Source organism: Salmo salar, chromosome ssa21, assembly GCF_905237065.1.
Source record: "Salmo salar chromosome ssa21, Ssal_v3.1, whole genome shotgun sequence".
NCBI lineage: Eukaryota > Metazoa > Chordata > Actinopteri > Salmoniformes > Salmonidae > Salmo > Salmo salar.
In genome coordinates this window covers 9,774,521-9,794,445 of record NC_059462.1, presented here as the reverse complement: position 1 = coordinate 9,794,445, position 19,925 = coordinate 9,774,521, and positions in this window count along the sequence as shown.

The following is a 19,925-nucleotide window of genomic DNA, read 5'->3' as shown; positions in this document are numbered from 1 at the left end:
TGGGGTGCAAAGGAGCAAGATAAATAAATAAATACAGTATGGGGATGAGGTAGGTAGATAGATGGGCTGTTTACAGATGGGCTATGTACAGGTGCAGTGATCTGTGAGCTGCTCTGACAGCTGGTGCTTAAAGCTAGTGAGGGAGATGTGAGTCTCCAGCTTCAGAGATTTTTGCAGTTCGTTCCAGTCATTGGCAGCAGAGAACTGGAAGGAAAGACGAGCAAAGGAGGAATTGGCTTTGGGGATGACCAGTGAGATATACCTGCTGGAGCGCATGCTACGAGTGGGTGCTGCTATGGTGACCAGTGAGCTGAGATAAGGCGGGGCTTTACCTAGCAGAGACATGTAGATAACCTGTAGCCAGTGGGTTTGGCGACAAGTATGAAGCGAGGGCCAACCAACAAGAGCATACAGGTCGCAATGGTGGGTAGTGTATGGAGCTTTGGTGACAAAACGGATGGCACTGTGATAGACTGCATCCAGTTTGTTGAGTAGAGTGTTGGAGGCTATTTTATAGATGACATCACCGAAGTCGAGGATCGGTAGGATGGTCAGTTTTACGAGGGTATGTTTGGCAGCATGAGTGAAGGATGCTTTGTTGCGATATAGGAAGCCGATTCTAGATTTAATTTTGGATTGGAGATGCTTAATGTGAGTCTGGAAGGAGAGTTTACAGTCTAACCAGACACCCAGGTATTTGTAGTTGTCCACGTATTCTAAGTCAGAGCCGTCCAGAGTAGTGATGCTGGACGGGCGAGCAGTCGCGGGCAGTGATCGATTGAATAGCATGCATTTAGGTTTACTTGCGTTTAAGAGCGGTTGGAGGCCACGGAAGGAGAGTTGTATGGCATTGAAGCTCGTCTGGAGGTTAGTTAACACAGTGTCCAAAGAGGGGCCAGAAGTATACAGAATGGTGTCGTCTGCGTAGAGTTGGATCAGAGAATCACCAGCAGCAAGAGCAACATCATTGATGTATACAGAGAAGAGAGTCGGCCCCGAGAATTGAACCCTGTGGCACACCTATAGAGACTGCCAGAGGTCCGGACAACAGGCCCTCCGATTTGACACACTGAACTCTATCAGAGAAGTAGTTGGTAAACCAGGCGAGGCAATCATTTGAGAAACCAAGGCTGTCGAGTCTGCCGATAAGAATGTGGTGATTGACAGAGTCGAAAGCCTTGGCCAGGTCGATGAATACGGCTGCACAGTAATGTCTCTTATTGATGGTGGTTATGATGTCATTTAGGACCTTGAGCGTGGCTGAGGTGCACCCATGACCAGCTCTGAAACCAGATTGCATAGCAGAGAAGGTACAGTGGGATTCGAAATGGTCGGTAATCTGTTTGTTAAATTGGCTTTCGAAGACCTTAGAAAGACAGGGTAGGATAGATATAGGTCTGTAGCAGTTTGGGTCTAGATTGTCACCCCCTTTGAAGAGGGGGATGACCGTGGCAGCTTTCCAATCTTTGGGAATCTCAGACGATACGAAAGAGAGGTTGAACAGGCTAGTAATAGGGGTTGCAACAATTTCAGCAGATAATTTTAGAAAGAGAGGGTCCAGATTGTCTATCCTATCTTTTAGGACTGGGAAGATATTCAGATGGAGATATATGGGTTATCAATATTTAGGCCTATTTCTAGGCAATGTAGTAAACTAAAGCCTAATCATAGGCCTATTTAGGAAGAACATTTCCTTGGAAAGATAACTGTCCGGTGCTTCTCCGCCCATGTATACATAAGCTATAGCCTACTCTACTTAAATGAGATCACACGTGCACCTGATCTTGCAGATCTGGCTACCGAACTCGTTTTACGTAATCCTATAGGATGTAGCCTACCTTTTAAGAGGATGTTTGCAGGCAGAGACAAATAAATGGGTAATCCATACTTATTGAAAATGAAAAGGTGCAACACTCGCTCAGAATAGTAGCCTAACTTATGGGCACGTTGTGCCTTTTTAATCATGATTACATTCTTTGATTGCACTTCGACTCACGTAGGTTGAGCGCCCTCCACTTTTCATTATCAATATTTACTTACAGACACTGTAGTAAACTACAGTCGAATCATATTTAAGTTATTTTCATATTCAAGTCAACTGCCACATGATTCTCCACCCATGTAGGCAGTCTACTCTATTTTAATAAGACCACACATACTAGGCGCACATTAACTTTCATACCCAACTGAAGTTGAAGCAGCAAATTCTGAGTGTGTGAATAATGCAAAAAATATATGCTTTTAATACAATAGGTAGGCTAACGCATACAAAGCAGAAAGAGGACCGTTTCAAAATAATCTGTGGGACAACAAAAAATATTTTCATCCTAAAGTCGTCTGTCTGACCGCCCGCCCGCTCCCGCCTGCAGCATGTAAAATGCAGACTGCGCAGCAATGATATCTGTCAGGACCCTCCGGCGTCCCATGAGAATGCAGCCGTCTAGTGCACAACACTATGCACATCATGTCTTAGCAGGATCAGATGGTGACAGGGGTCCCAGCACGGTCAGACAGCCGAGGAAGACCAGTCTACAGAGCTCAGGTGAATTTTGCAGTATATTCAGTGTTCCATCTTTAATTGATGGGTAGACCTACAGTAGCTACAGGACAGCAGCTTCAGCTTAAAGCTATAGTCTGGGATCTGGGAATAATGGTAACTTAAATTATTGAAGCATTGATTATTTTCTTGGATAATATAATGTATAAATGTACACCAAGGTAATTCTTTGTCATGACTCATTTTAGGAGGATCAGATGGTGACAGGGGTCTCAGCAGAGTCAGGCAGCCATGAAAGACCAGTCTGTGACAGACGTGAGGTGAATTTTTACAGATACAAGACTTTATTCTCTCTGTCTAGCAAACACTGGACAAGCCAGATTCTATTTTAAGGCAGTCTGACAAACCTCCAAAGCTGATTTCCAAACTGTATCAAGGGTTGATAGAGGATTTTCCCGATGACACAAAACATGAAAATCAAAAATGTGAGGAAGACCTGGGAGACGCAATTGATAATGATGAATGGGTACAGATGTTAGAATGCCCAGTCATGTTCATATAATCTCAGACATAAATTACTGCAGTTTAAGACCGTCCATAGAAAGTACTATATGCCAGTGAAACTAAATATCATGCACTCAGAAATTGTATTACTCTGCATGAGGGGTAAAGCACAAAAGGGGACATATTTGCATATGCTGTGGTCTTGTGAAGGCTGGCTGAATTCTGGCAAAGAGTATGTTCTTTTATCTCAGCATCTCCCTGTTATTGTTTGCTTGGAAATGTTAATACTGGAGACTTATCAGAAGAAACTGTGTAACCTAGCATTTATAATGGCTAATAAATGCATTGCCATTAATTGGAAGGTTGGTTATCCTCCCACAATGTATGGAAGAAATGTCAAGTTATGTACAGTATCACTAGATCTGTTTTAAGATTAAGGGTATACTGTGCAAATTTCATAAGGTCTGGATGCCTTATATTGAATACTGTAAGACAAAATAAGTCTGTATTGAAAAAATGGCCACGTTAGGGGAGATTTAAGCAATCCCTAGTTGCTGGGTTGCTCAGTCCTGGCCCTGGGGGTCTGCTGTACTGTTGTCACTCTGGCCTTGGCCTAACACATCTGAAAACAATAATGAATGTTTCACTAAGATCCTAAAGCTGAGTGGGGTGTGTTGTGTTGGGCACTACAGGGCCGTGGACCCCTAAGGGCAGGACGGGATTACCCAGCTATATTGTTTGCAAGTAAAAAAAGCTCTACAGTACTATTAGGCCTACCATATGAATTATATGGAGGGTGTACTGTTTCTGTGTGTTACTGTGTAGGTGTACAGTGGTTCTTCCTTTAAAAGTTTTGAGTTTATGCCGCGACCGTTTGTGGTTGATGGTGGCAGATTGCATCGTTCTATCATTGCACTACACTATCACAAGGGGGAGTTAGAACGCTGATCTATCGGTAGTCTAAACTGTGGCACAAATTGACTATCTTTTTGTACATTAATGGAGGTGTTTTCAGTCCGGGAGTCTCTCTTCTCTGGCACTAGAGTCATGAATCAGGCAACAACAACAACAACAAAAAACGTTGGCGGTGGTCCTGGAGTTGAGAGAGACTTAGGTAAACTTAAATGGGGGAATTACACTTGACATGTGGACTGACGATAATTTGAAAAATAGGCATGGTGGGCTTTTGGTTTCTCTCCCTCTAAAAACAATAATTGTAAATAACAAACTGGATTTATTTACCAGTGTGAAAGAGTGATAGCCCCTCTATATAAAGTGAGTTTCTGAAACACAGAGTCCTTCTTTGCTGATGTGAAGAAGAAACGTAATGAAAGAGAGTCCAGCGAGGATTTGTCAGCATAAAGCTGAGTGACTCACTCAGTCATGGCTTTGGATCAAAATAAATAAGTCCAAACAGCCTTTCTGATAGTCTTTAATAAAGAAATGCTTTGACTGTTTTGAACAAATTAATCTGCTCATGTTGTGTGTGTTCAATTATTTGTGACATTGTGGTTACAATGAAGAATGTAAACAAAATAAGTCAAATAAATCCTATTCATAAGGAATAATCAGATGCGTGTTGCACATTACCGTGTAGTTTACCTTTAAAATGGACTGAAATGATCTCACTCCAATACATTTTTATAGAAAGTTAGCAAAAATAGTTAAGATCTTGCTACCATGGAAAGGAAAATACCTGTCTATTTGTGGAAAACATCACAGTTGACCTATTTGCTTATGGTTTTGCCTACACCTAGCGACCTGTCTAAATTATATGAGCAAAAATATTCCATTTTATTTGGAATGGCAAGCCAGACAAAATTAAAAGGGACTATTTATATAATGAATATGAATTCGGAGGGCAGAAATTATAAAATATTAAAGCATTTGACCTCTCACTAAAGGTGTCAGTCATACAAAAGTTATACTTAAATCCGAACTGGTTCTCTAGCAAATAGGTAAGAATGTCTCACCCTATGTTCAAGAATGGCCTTTTTCCCTTTATTCAGATTACAACCACTCACTTTCGGTTATTTGAAAATGAAATAATCTCCAAAATATCGTTATTTTTTAAACAAGCCATAGAAACTTGATTGCAATTTCAGTTTAATCCACCAAAAAAGACAGAACAAATAATATTATGGTTAAACTCAAATACACTAATTGAGAAAAATACGTTATTTTTTATTTAAAAAAAATAAGGTATAATCTTTGTAAATCATATCATACATACATACAGCTAACACAAATATATGGTCTGCTCTACCCAAAATTACAACCAACTAATTGCAGCATTACCGCAAAAATGGAAGAGGAAAGTGGAAGGGAGGAAAAGTAAGGAACTTGTCTGTCGGCCTTGCATTAAAGACCAAAATTGGTTGAAGAAAATTGTGTTGAATGGTCAAGGACCAAAAAATTGACAGTTGTGCCATATAGATTGCAAAATATGGGAAGAGATTTTCGATGTACCGATTCCATGGCACAGGCTGTATCTATGGCACATTCCATGATTGTAATAAATAAAGGTTACATGAATTGACACGCAAAATGACGCCGGATTTAAAACTCAGAATTGTTCTATTTAAATTATTATACAACATTCTTGCAACCAATAGAATGTTATATATATGGGGGATACAACCTTCCCAGCTCTGCAGATTTTTCTGAAGCTAGAAGCCACGTCTTATTGAGTTCCGAGTGCCGATTTGTTATCCAACGATTATTATTATTATTAACCCTGCATTATAATTGTATAAAATACCCTTATATATTTTCTGTAAGGTTCTACATTTCTAACTCAATATCACAGACCAGATTTCCCTAACGAAAAATGCATCAACCCCTAAAAATATATTAATTTATTATTAACCCTGCATTATAATTGTATAAAAGCCCCTTAGATATTAATTTAGAATCCTCCAATCCTCTAAATGTAATTAGATCTACAGGGACATTTTATTGATCTGCAAATATTTTCATTTAGAAGCTGCCTCTTAAGAGCCGTGTCATACCAATTATAATTGGATTATTCACCATGGCAACCACTTGTTAGTATAACAGAAAATTATGTGTGTTTATATTTTTTTATCGAATTCAATAACATATTTGTACCACTGTAGATGCTATTATTATTTACAGTAGTGACAGCTGGAGGCATTTTGAAACATATTTTCAAACACTTGTTTTTCACAAGTGTAGCAGGTTGTGAACTCTGCAAACAACGTTTCCATGATGGGCTACTAGCAAGCAACTCTTCATAACTCCATTTATTTACAAAAGGATAGTCTAATAGCTTGGCTAGGTGTTAAAAACAAATCCCCCCAATTTACAAGTACTCTAAAGTTTTACATTTCTAACTCCAAACCTCATGCAACTGCAAAATGTCGGATAAAGCATATTATTTATGCTTTCGTTAATAAAATAATGATAAAAAAACTATTTCAAAATGCAGATGTTTATTTCAACTACTTTACATTTCAGCTACATTTTAGTTGCTCCACAGGTAAAACCTTTCTGAGATGATCAATGTATTTGTTGCATTGTTGCATCATCAGTTTCTCGAGCCAAAACGTCTTGATGGCCTTCACCAGTTCATCTTTGCTTGTAGGTTTGGCAGAGTTACAGATGAATGTTTTCAGCTGATGCCAAACAAGTTCGATCGAGTTTAAATCAGGAGAACTACATGTAGATATGAAAAAATATTTTTAGATATACTGTAGGCCTACTGTAGGCGTTGTGAGTCTCACTAGTGTTGAGTAATGTGCTGTTAAAAGTGTTGTAGGTCTACTTACTCTGCTGGCGTCTTGACCCAGGTTATGCACTCATTTGCAATGCAAACCTGGGCGGCAGTGTGTTTTGGGTCATTGTCTGCATTTGGAGAAAAAAAATGACGTTAGCCTAATAGTCAACATTAGGTAAAATAATAGAAATATACATGTAAATAGGCCTAAACATAACAAAATATGTCTATAAATCTACCTTGAAAGAAACGATGTGGTCCCAAAAACACCTCTCTGACATATGGTCCAGCATATCTCTTGATGATGTCATTGAATGTCTCACCATCTTTGATCCATGCCTAGGCCTGCACTACGCAAAGTTCTTTGTTTGTCAGACAAATCATTGGGTAAAAACTACAGAACCGTACAAAACAAGAGAACACACATGGTTAATGTTCTGGGGGAGAAAAAAAAAGTCTTACAGAGCCTTTCCATAAGTCCACTCAAGTTTCTTCAACTGTCTTCTGACTGTGATTAGAGCGATGTTGATGTCGTGCCGTGATGCCAGCAGATTCGATGGCCTTTGCCGATCGCTCATCATCTTCAACCATCAGTGAGTCGATGGCTTGAATAGTCTCCCTGGAAATGGAATACAATGTAAAAATGATTTATTTAAGCATTATTTCTTGCATTATTAAGCCTACTTTACAGTTTTGCAGGATACTGTACCTATTCATTTTCCTGGGCTTTTGCGTTTGGTGTAACACTAGGTGGCTACCTGATGATAGTGTTTGCGAATAGCACTGTCCGTGACCATAATCCCTAAATCTAACAGTATTTTACCGACATGTTTAATTATTCAAGGGTCCTTTCTTTTCTCTGTGCTGGAGTTCTTTTAAGAATACAAAAGAAGCCATCCACCCTTGATGGGCTATCAGCAGAACAATAGACTCTTACCGAGTTTAGGGACTTTAAATGTATTAATGGCTGTTTGTGAGGCATGTTACTACTCCATCTCTTTTGCATAGCCCACCAAATGCATTGTTTTCTAACCACATCTGGATGGATCCATAACGAATTACTATGGGAATAAATATCACTGAATGACAGAAATATTGGAATAAAGTAGGCAAATGAAGGCAACAAATTGTTGCTTACTGGAACACCCAAAGTCATCCAATTATTATAATAGGATTTGAAGCAATAGCCTACCCACAAGTGGTCAACTATTTCAGCACCGTTTCGCGCTGCTCTGAGTCAAACATGGGGACTGGTCTTGATAAATCAATGAGATTTTTATTTTCACTGAATCCTCGTTTGGATATTGGTTAGTCTACAATTAGGGTTTTGAAATGTTAGGATTATTTTGCTCTTCACTCGCAGTCACTTAGTAGCCTAGGCCTATCCCGACCGGTCACGTTGTACAGCGCCATATTTTCCTAACAGAAACCCTGAGGGCTACTGTACATAGGCTACTGTAAAATACATTTTTGTTTTTCTTGAAATAGAAACACCATAATATTAATAAAATTAATTAAGCTACATTTCTAAAAATCTATCCCATACAGTATGTTCTTACAAAAAAGGTTTTAAATTCTCTAGTACAGCCAATATTAAAAACAGTCAAATGCTTCTCAAAGATGCCCTCTGGTTGTCAAACTAGCACTAACTAGCATTAATGGCAACAATGGCTGACACTTAAATAACGTGCCATAGAATTCTGCGGCAGCCCGCAAGCTGTGCTGCAATACGACACAACTTTTAAAGGAAGAACTGCTGTATGTGTGTTTTCATTCAACTTTTGTTTTCCAAAAATGGGAAGGAAGTTTTCTTGGGGAGAGAGTTGAGTTATTGAATAGACTGGTGGGGGTCGGGCGTGTAGGCGGCTCAGGTTGGGTGGGTGGTCTGACTGAAATTTGATATAGAGGATGCCTTAAAGTAAATTAAAAAATTGTCTTTGTACTTTATTTGTAAGAGTTGTTCATTTGTTAGGCTATTTGTTAAAGGTGCAACACAATATTGATTATTTAATTATCATGGATCTAGTTCAGTCTTATCAATCACCTAAAAAATGTTATAATCTCTTACCTAGCTTGATGACTGTGGGCATTTTTGCTTACATTTTGTTGTTTTAAATAGAGATGGCTAGAAGGGCCATTGGTCATATTAGATTGTGTAGAAATGCAGAAAATGTGTTTTAGATGCCCAAAGAAATGTTAGGGCCCCCAGACCCCCTGCCACGTTATGTTCCCATCTGCAAATAGCACTGGTTGGTGATTTAAAAAGTCATAGTCAATCAATGATATAATAACTCGAAGCAAAAAAGTTATTTTTTTATTTACAATATGTAGAATCTATGAAAATAGAAAGGTTCAGAACTTTTTGTGAAATATCGCAGCTGAAAAATATATGGCAAATAGAACTCAAAAATAGATGGGAGGGTTTGAGTGGAGCTGAAGGATGGGACTAAAAACAAACAAAAGAGAACTATTGTAAAATATACTGTGTCCGGAAAATGTATATTGTATGTATAAGCTGAAGTCTAAGTGTTATCACCCCTCTGTTCAACACCTTACACTTCCCTACTTGCTTTACTTTGAGGGCTTTTCCCCTCTGCACCTTGTCCTTACACCAAAAAGCTCCCATCTCTTAACACTTTAGCATTTACAACTTCCCCAATCAGTTATTTTATCACATTCATCAACCTAATCAGATTCAGATCCCCAACTCCCTCCCCCTTCCTCCATGAACTTCAGTCACTTTGTGCTCACTTGATTGATCTCCTCTTGGCGTACCTTGCCCTTCCTCCTCGCCACTCTCTACCTCCAAACTGCCTCTGATGGCAGTGGAAACTACGTTGCTGTCTTCAATATCTCCGCTTCCATAGACCTCTCGCTCTCTCTTTCTTTTTCTGTTTCCCATTCCCCCATTTACTTGTTCCACTATGCTACATACTGGCTTTGTTTACTCTATCACTATAACCTAACTCTGACTCAGACACAGCACTGCCGTGCCGAACTGACGCCACGCCGAGTAATGTTTGCTAGTATGATTGTATGCTTATTCGAATGTGTGCCACCAGCAAGCTCTTCTTCGGTGGGGTATATCGGTGGTTGGCAACCAATGTTATGGTGCATTACCGCCACCTACTGTACTGGAGTGTGGGGTAGAGACAGGGAGAAACGAAATCCTAACTGCCAGCCCCGTTGCTCTTAAAAAAATATTCTGCTCAATATACTGCTCAATAAACGCTCTGCTCAATATACTCTTTAAACAAATATCCTGTATCCCCTTCTCCCTCATACTAGATCTCAGCCTCTCTCTTTCCCTCTGATACTGCCCACACTGTAGCAATACATACTCCAGGGTCTCTGTTTCCTGGCAATAATCACACTTTCCTGTTAGATGCTTTCCTATCACATTTAAGGTCTTATTCAACCAGCTGTGTCCCACCCTTAATCTTGTAAAAATAGCCTCCTCTCTTCTGTCCCTTCCTGCCGTCCTCCCCTCACCGAATTTCCTCTGTACTTGAAATAAATGCCTGCCCTTAGTATCTCTATTCCCCTGCTCCTGCCATCTCCACACCATCCCTGTCCATAGCAGGCTTTTTGCTTTGCTCATTAAAACTACAGCATCAACATCCCCACTACTAAGTGCTTCTTTAGCCATTACATCAACTGCCTCATTCCCCTTCACCCCCACATGGGCTCGGACCCAAGTAAATCTTATCTGTATTCCCATCTGTCTAATCCTACCATGGATTTGTAGCACGTCATAAAACAGGTCTTGTCTGCTATGTGAGCTAAAGGACTGGAGACTCATCAACACTGCACATGAATTAGAGCAAATAACTTCTCTGTCTGGCTTGACTTCCTCTACCCACTGCAGCTCCGCCGTATATACAGCCATCAGCTCCGCCGTATATACAGCCAGATGATCTGTAATACATTTCCTGACTGCCACCCCACATTCTTGCACTACAAATGCTGACCCAGTACGTCCCGTCCTTGGATCTTTTGAACCATCTGTGTAAATGGCCACAAAATCCTGATACACAGTATCCAGACGTCTCTTAAACAAATCAGATGGATCAACACCCTCCATATCTTTCTTTAGTCTCTCCAACACTTCTAGATCAACTACTGGAGGCAGGAGTAGCCATGGTGGATTTACAGGAATAGCTACCATTGGACTAAACTCCCTTCCATACGGTCCCATCTCCTTCTCCTGGGTATTACCCACCCACCCAAAACTTATGTTCTGTCTTCTCTCATGTAGCCAGCATTCCTGTAAAATCCCTTTCGCAGGATGAGACACCCCATGTCCCTTAAGGTTAACCCAATAATGAATTGCCAGCTGCTGTCTCCTAATCTGCAATGGCATATCCCCCATGTCCACCTGTAGCGCAGCAACTGGGGAAGTCTGAAACGCCCCACTACATATTCTAAGTCCTTGCCCCTGTATGACTTCTAGTCTTTCCATTGAGGTCTGGGCTGTCCAACCATACGCTACAGTGAGGGAAAAAAGTATTTGATCCCCTGCTGAATTTGTACGTTTGCCCACTGACAAAGAAATGATCAGTCTATACTTTTCATGGTAGGTTTATTTGAACAGTGAGAGACAAAAAAATTGGTGGCAAAACCTTTGTTGGGAATCACAGAGGTCAGACGTTTCTTGTAGTTGGCCACCAGGTTTGCACACATGTCAGGAGGGATTTTGTCCCACTCCTCTTTGCAGATCTTCTCCAAGTCATGAAGGTTTCGAGGCTGACGTTTGGCAACTCGAACCTTCAGCTCCCTCTACAGATTTTCTATGGGATTAAGGTCTGGAGACTGGCTAGGCCACTCCAGGACCTTAATGTGCTTCTTCTTGCTTCTTCTTGAGCCACTCCTTTGTTGCCTTGGCCGTGTGTTTTGGGTCATTGTCATGCTGGAATACCCATCCACGACCCATTTTCAATGCCCTGGCTGAGGGAAGGAGGTTCTCACCCAAGATTTGACGGTACATGGCCCCGTCCATCGTCCCTTTGATGCGGTGAAGTTGTCCTGTCCCCTTAGCAGAAAAACACCCCCAAAGCATAATGTTTCCACCTCCATGTTTGACGGTGGGGATGGTATTCTTGGGGTCACAGGCAGCATTCCTCCTCCTCCAAACACGGCGAGTTGAGTTGATGCCAAAGAGCTCCATTTTGGTCTCATCTGACCACAACACTTTCACCCAGTTGTCCTCTGAATCATTCAGATGTTCATTGGCAAACTTCAGACGGGCATATATATGTGCTTTCTTGAGCAGGGGGACCTTGCAGGCGCTACAGGATTTCAGTCCTTCACGGCGTAGTGTGTTACTAATAGTTTTCTTGGTGACTATGGTCCCAGCTGCCTTGAGATCATTGACAAGATCCTCCCGTGTAGTTCTGGGCTGATTCCTCACCATTCTCATGATCATTGCAACTCCACGAGGTGAGATCTTGCATGGAGCCCCAGGCTGAGGGAGATTTCTTCCATTTGCGAATAATCGCACCAAATGTTGTCATCTTCTCACCAAGCTGCTTGGCGATGGTCTTGTAGCCCATTCCAGCCTTGTGTAGGTCTACAATCTTGTCCCTGACATCCTTGAAGAGCTCTTTGGTCTTGGTCATGGTGGAGAGTTTTGAATCTGATTGATTGATTGCTTCTGTGGACAGGTGTCTTTTATACAGGTAACAAACTGAGATTAGGAGGACTCCCTTTAAGAGTGTGTTCCTAATCTCAGCTCGTTACTTGTATAAAAGACACCTGGGAGCCAGAAATCTTTCTGATTGAGAGGGGGTCAAATACTTATTTCCCTCATTAAAATGCAAATCAATTTATAACATTTTTGACATCCGCTTTTCTGGATTTTTTTGTTGTTATTCTGTCTCTCACTGTTCAAATAAACCTACCATTAAAATTATAGACTGATCATTTCTTTGTCAGTGGGCAAACGTACAAAATCAGCAGGGGATCAAATACTTTTTTCCCTCACTGTATACTGCCATAGTCTATTACAGATCAGATCAATGCAACATACATAGTCCTCAATGAGGAACGCCCAGCCCCCACACTCCTTCCCCGTCAGACAGCGCATCACATTTAGCACCTTCTTACACTTTCCCACCACTCTCTCTATGTGTTTTGCCCAGGTCAGTCTTGTATCAAAGTTTACCCCAAGGAACCTGAAGGCCCCCATGCTCTCCAAGTTTCTCCCATATAACCTCAAGCATACCTCATCTCCCACCTTCCTTCTGGTAAAGAAGACTGTCTGAGTTTTCTCTACAGAGAACCTGGATCCCCACCTTAATGCCTACGGCTCTACCTCATCAATTGCTTTCTGTACCTTCCTGACTATGTATGGCATATTTCTTCCCCACTTCCATAAGGCCCCATCATCGGCAAACAACAACCTCCCAATATCCGGCCATACCTGAGAGTAAACATCATTGATCATGATTGAGAAAAACAGAGGACTAATCACGCTCCCCTGTACGGTTATCCACCAGGTAGCTGCCTGATAGAGACTTCCCCACCCTCACCTGGATAGACCTTCCAAACAGGAAATCCTTCCTCCTACCCCCATAATATCAAGCTTGAATAACAACCCCTCATTCCACATCATATCATATGCCTTCTCCACATCAAAAAAGCTACAACAGTCTCCTTGTTCACCTGAGTCTTCCTGACCTCTGCTTCTAAGCAGAGTACTGGGTCCATAGTTCCCCTACCCTTCCTGAACCCACTCTGATGTGGTGATACTAGCCCCCTGCTCTCCAGGAAGTAAGTTAGCCTCGCCGTAATCATACATTCCATAATCTTACATACATGTGATGTTAAAGCTATTGGTCGATAGCTTGTTGGCCTTGTTGGATCCTTCCCTGGCTTCCGGATTGGTACAACTACTGCCTTCTTCCAGCTGCCTGGTAGTTTCCCCTCCTCCCACACTCTGTTGTACCACACCAATACCTTATCCAGTGCCTCATCACTAAGATGGGCCAAAATAACATAGGACACCTCATCTTTCCAAGGTGAAGTTAACCCTGCCTTACCTATTGCCCTTTTCACCTATGCCAACGTATCATTTACATCCTCCCTCCTCTCCAGCACTCCAGGATGCTCCTCTTTCATTCTCTCTCTCCCCCTCTGCCACTCCTCTGACAAATTTGCCGAGCTATGCACTTGGACAAACGCTTTGACCATCATCTGTTACTGCCACATCCTTCCCACTCATCAACACTGGATACTCCAACACCCTTCTGACCCCACTCATCCTCTTAATCATCCCTCACACTTCTCCCACAGGTGTCGCCCTTCCAATGGTGTCAAAGAACCGACGTCAAAATAACCTCTTTGCCTGGCGAATAGTTCTCCTCACCAGGGTCTGGTGTTCTCACCCAGTTATTCATACTATCCACATCCCCTCTCATATCCACACGAGCCATCACCTGCTCACTCAACTCCTGAAATTGATCCAAATTTGCCCTTCCAAAACACTCATCTGCCTACTCTATCCACTGACACTTCCTCCTCCCTCCGGCCTACTGTGCATACTATGGGGTAATGATCACTCCCTACTGTCGACTCCTCCCATACCTCCAACTGACAGATTCCTGCCATCGCACTAGATACCAGAATGAGGTCCAAGGCAGACTCTTTCCCTGCGGCTACATCAATCCTGGTCCCTCGGCCATCATGCAGGCACACCAGAGCTTTCATTTCTATCAGATTTTCCATCACTTGGCCATTTCCATCCCCCCCAGAGTGCGGAATTGTTGGAATTAAAATCCCCAGCACTTACAGGTCCAATATCTATATTAAAGTAATTCACCAGCATGCTCACTCAGTCTTCTTCTTCGTATGGTTTTCTTCTTCTTTGGTGGAATTTTAGGGCAGACTGCCACTATTGGATGCAGAAAACAAAAGGGGGGAAATCTAAGAGAGTGAAAAATGACAAAGTTTAACCCATCAAACATCGGAAAAACATCATACAAAACAAAAACCAAAAAGTAATTCTCAGTCATTGAAATTCACTCATAGCCCTACACAGATCTAGGTACCTGAAAGGACTGAACTGCTCCAGCCAGTATTCCATGTAGCTCCTCGCCTGTGACATTCTTCAAACCCAAGAAGAGCAGCTGCAGATTTGATGGTATAAATCTTTCTTGAATTCTTATCCACTCCAGCAGTGCAGTTTATCACCATAGCAATAAATTCCAAGGGTTTCTGGATCCTGCACCTGCCTTCACCATGGCAACCGACACACTCCCACTTTCTTTCACTCTTTTGCCACCTCAGCATAAGAGGCATGCTGGGCAGCTCTAATGGCCGCACTGTTGGCCTTGCAGTGGATGGAGGAAGTCAAGCCGGACATAGTAGTTATTTGCTCTGACTCGTGCAGTATTGATGAGTATGCAGTCCTTTAGTACTCGTAGCAGACAATACCTGCTTTATGAGGTACTACAAACCCACGGCTGGGTGAGACAGATGAGTATACAGACAAGATTTACTTGGGTCCCAGCCTATGTGGTGGTAGAGGGGAATGAGGCAGCTGATGTACTAGCTAAATAGGCCCTCAACATTGGGGAGGTGGACTTTAAAGTTTTAAATAAAATCAAATAAAATGTTATTTGTCACAGTTGTAGACTTTACCATGAAATGCTTACTTACAAGTCCTTTCCCAACAATGCGAGTTAAAAAGTTAAGAAAAATGTGCTAAATAAAAAAAGGAAATAGTAACACAATAAAATAACAATAACGAGGCTATATACAAGGAGTACCGGTACTGAGTCAATGTGCAGGGGTACGAGGTAGTTGAGGTAGTTGAGGAAATATGTACATGGAGGTAGGGGTAAAAGTGACTAGACAATCAGGATAGATAATAAACTGATTAGCTGCTGCGTGTGTGAAAGAGTGTGAAAGACAGGGCTCTAACTCCTTTAGCTCCACAATGAGATATGGTGCAGGCCAGGCAACAGGTTGTTAGCCAGCCTGGCAGCTTAGTGGAGTCTGCCACTAGCACATTCAGTGTAGTCAGCACAGCTATCCCCATTGAGACTGTGTCTGTGCATCGATCTAGGTTGGGCAAAACTAAACATGGTGGTGTTCGCCTAAGCAATCTCACTGGAATAAAGACCTCCTCCATTCCTTTCATTATTGAAAGAGATTGAAATATCTCATATCTCAAAATAGGGCTACTTAATGTTAGATCCCTCACTTCCACGGCAGTTATAGTCAGTGAACTAATTACTGATCATTTAATTTTTTACATTTATTTTTTCACCTTCATTTAACTAGGCAAGTCATAATCTTGATGTGATTGGCCTGACTGAAACATGGCTTAAGCCTGATGAAGTTAGTTAAATGAGGCCTCTCCTCCTGGTTACACTAGTGACCATATCCCTTGCACATCCCGCAAAGGCGGAGGTGTTGCAAACATTTACGATAGCAAATTTCAATTCCCCCCCAAAAATGCCTACGTTTTTGTCTTTTGAGCTTCTAGTCATGAAATTTGTATTTATTATGGATCCCCACTCTTCCTGGGGTCCAGCAAAATTAAGGCAGTTTATACAATTTAAAAAACATTACAATACATTCACAGATTTCACAACACACTTTGTGCCCTCAGGCCCCTACTCCACCACTCCACATAATTACAGTACTAAATCCACGTGTATGTATAGTGCGTATGTTATCGTGTGTGTGTGTGTGTGTGTGTGTGCGTGCGTGTGTGTGCGTGCGTGCGTGTGTGTGCGTGCGTGTGTGCCAATGTGTGTTTTGTTTCACAGACCCTGCTGTTCCATAAGGTGTTTTTTAATCTGTTTTTTAAATCACATTTTTCTGCTTGCGTCAGTTACTTGATGTGGAATAGAGTTCCATGTAGACATGGCTCTATGTAGTACTGTGTGCCTCCCATAGTCTGTTCTGGGGACTGTGAAGAGACCTCTTCAAATCAAATCAAATTTTATTGGTCACATACACATGGTTAGCAGATGTTAATGTGAGTGTAGTGAAATGCTTGTGCTTCTAGTTCCGACAGTGCAGTAATATCTAACAAGTAATCAAACAATTTCACAACAACTACCTTATACACACAAGTGTAAAAGGATGAATAAGAATATGTACATATAAATATATGGATGAGCGATGGCCGTGCGGCATAGGCAAGATGCAGTAGATGGTATAGAGTACAATATATACATATGAGATGAGTAATGTAGGGTACGTAATCATTATATAAAGTGGCATTGTTTAAAGTGACTAGTGATAGATATATTACATTCCATTATTAATTATTAAAGTGGCTAGAGATTTGAGTCAGTGTGTTGGCAGCAGCCACTCAATGTTAGTGATGGCTGTTTAACAGTCTGATGGCCTTGAGATAGAAGCTGTTTTTCAGTCTCTCCGTCCCAGCTTTGATGCACCTGTATTGAGAGGGCTGAGAACGCACCCTTGTGGGGCCCCAGTGTTGAGGATCAGTGGGGTGGAGATGTTGTTTCCTACCCTCACCACCTGGGGGAGGCCCGTTAGAAAGTCCAGGACCCAGTTGCACAGGGCAGGGTCGAGACCCAGGGTCTTAAGCTTAATGACGAGTTTGGAGGGTACTATGGTGTTAAATGCTGAGCTGTAGTCAATGAACAGCATTCTTACATAGGTATTCCTCTTGTCCAGATGGGTTAGGGCAGTGTGCAGTGTGATTGCGATTGCGTCATCTGTGGGCCTTTTGGGGTGGTAGGCAAATTGGAGTGGGTATAGGGTATCAGGTAGGGTGGAGATGATATGACTAGTCTCTCAAAGCACTTCATGATGACATAAGTGAGTGCTACGGGGCGATAGTCGTTTAGCTCAGTTACCTTAGCTTCCTTGGGGACAGGAACAATGGTGGCCCTCTTGAATCATGTGGGGCACAGCAGACTGGGATAGGGATTGATTGAATATGTCCGTAAACAGACCAGCCAGCTGGTCTCCGCATGCTCTGAGGACGCGGCTAGGGATGCCGTCTGGGCCAGCAGCCTTGCGAGAGTTAACACGTTTAAATGTTTTACTCATGTTGGCCACGGTGAAGGAGAGCCCACATTTGGTAGCGGGCCGTGTCAGTGGCACTGTATTGTCCTCAAAGCGAGCAAAGAAGTTGTTTAATTTGTCTGGTAGCAAGACGTTGGTGTCTGCGACGGGGCTGGTTTTCTTTTTGTAATCCGTGATTGACTGTAGACCCTGCCACATACGTCTCGTGTTTGAGCCATTGAATTGCGACTCTACTTTGTCTCTATACTGACGCTTAGCTTGTTTGATTGCCTTGTGGCGGGAATAGCAACACTGTTTGTATTCGGTCATGTTTCCCATTGCCTTGCCATGATTAAAAGCGGTGGTCGTGCTTTCAGTTTTGCGCGAATGCTGCCATCAATCCATGGTTCCTGGTTAGGGAAGGTTTTAATAGTCACCGTGGGTACAACATCACCGATGCACTTGCTAATAAACTCTCTCAACAAGTCAGCGTGAACATCAATATGGTTGTCTGAGGCTATCGGGAACATATCCCAGTCCACGTGATCGAAGTAATCTTGAAGCGTGGAATCCGAGTGGTCGGACCAGCGTTGAACAAACCTGAGCACGGGCGTTTCCAGTTTTAGTTTCTGTCTATAAGCTGGGAGCAACAAAATGGAGTCGTGGTCAGATTTGCCGATGGGAGGGCGGGGGAGGGCTTTGTATGCGTTGCGGAAGTTAGAGTAGCAATGATCCAGAATGCTGCCAGCTCGAGTCACGCATTCGATATGCTGATAAGATTTAGGGAGCCTTGTTTGTAGAATAGCTTTGTTAAAATCCCCAGCTACAATAAATGCACCCTCAGGAAATATGGTTTCCAGTTTATATAGAGTCCAGTGAAGTTCTTTCAGGGCCGTTGAGGTATCAGCTTGGGGGGGGGATATACACGGCTATGATTATAATCGAAGAGAATTCTCTTGGTAGATAATGTGGTCAGCATTTGATTGTAAGGAATTCTAGGTCAGGTGAACAAAAGGACTTGAGTTTCGCCCTTCTTCTTGCCAGAGAGATGTTTGTTTCTGCATAGTTTCCTAAGAACTCGAAGCGAGGCGACCATCTCTGGCGGCGCCATCTTGCATGATGTGTAATGCATGTATTGTGGCATGTATTGTGGGGTATGCATGGGTGTCCGAGCTATGTGCCAGTAGTTCAGACAGACAGCTCGGTGTATTCAACATGTCAATACCTCTCATAAATAAAATTTGTGATGAAGTTAATCTCTCCTCTACTTTCAGCTTGGAGAGATTGACATGCATATTACTAATATTAGCTCTCTGTGTACATCCAAGGGCCAGCTGTGCTGCCCTGTTCTGAGGCAATTGCAATTTTCCTGAGTCCTTTTCTGTAGCACCTGACCACACGACTGAACAGTAGTCAAAGTGCGTCAAAACTAGGGCCTATAGGACCTGCCTTGTTATTAGTCTTGTTAAGAAGGCAGAACATCGCTTTATTATAGACATACTTCTCCCCATCTTAGCTACTACTGCATCAATATGTTTTGACCATGACAGTTAACGATCTAGTGTTACTCCAAGCAGTTTAGTCATCTCAACTTCCTCAATTTCCACATTATTTATTACAAGATTTAGTTGAGGTTTAGGGTTTAGTGAGTGTTTTGTTCCAAAAACAATGCTTTTAGTTTTAGAAATATTTAGGGCTAACTTATTCCTTGCCACCCACTCTGAAACTAACTGCAGCTCTTTGTTGAGTGTTGCTGTCATTTCAGTAACTGTAGTAGCTGACATATATAGTGTTGAGTCATGTGCATATATGGAAACTCTGGTTTTACTCAAAGTCAATGGCATGTTGTTAGTAAAAAAAATAAAAAAAGCAAGGGGCCTTAACAGCTACCCTGGGGAATTCCTGATTGGGTTATAACTGGATTATATTGGATAGGCTTCCATTAAAGAACATCCTCTGTGTGCTGTTAGACAAGTAACTCTTTATCCACATTATAGCAGGGGGTGTAAAGCCATAACACATAAGTTTTTCCAGCAGCAGACAATGATCAATAATGTCAAAAGCTGCACTGAAGTCTAACAAGACAGCCCCCACAATCATTTTATCATCAATTTCTCTCAGCCAATCATTAGTCATTTGTGTAAGTGCTGTGCTTGTTGAGTGTCCTTCCCTGGAAGCATGCTGAAATTCTGC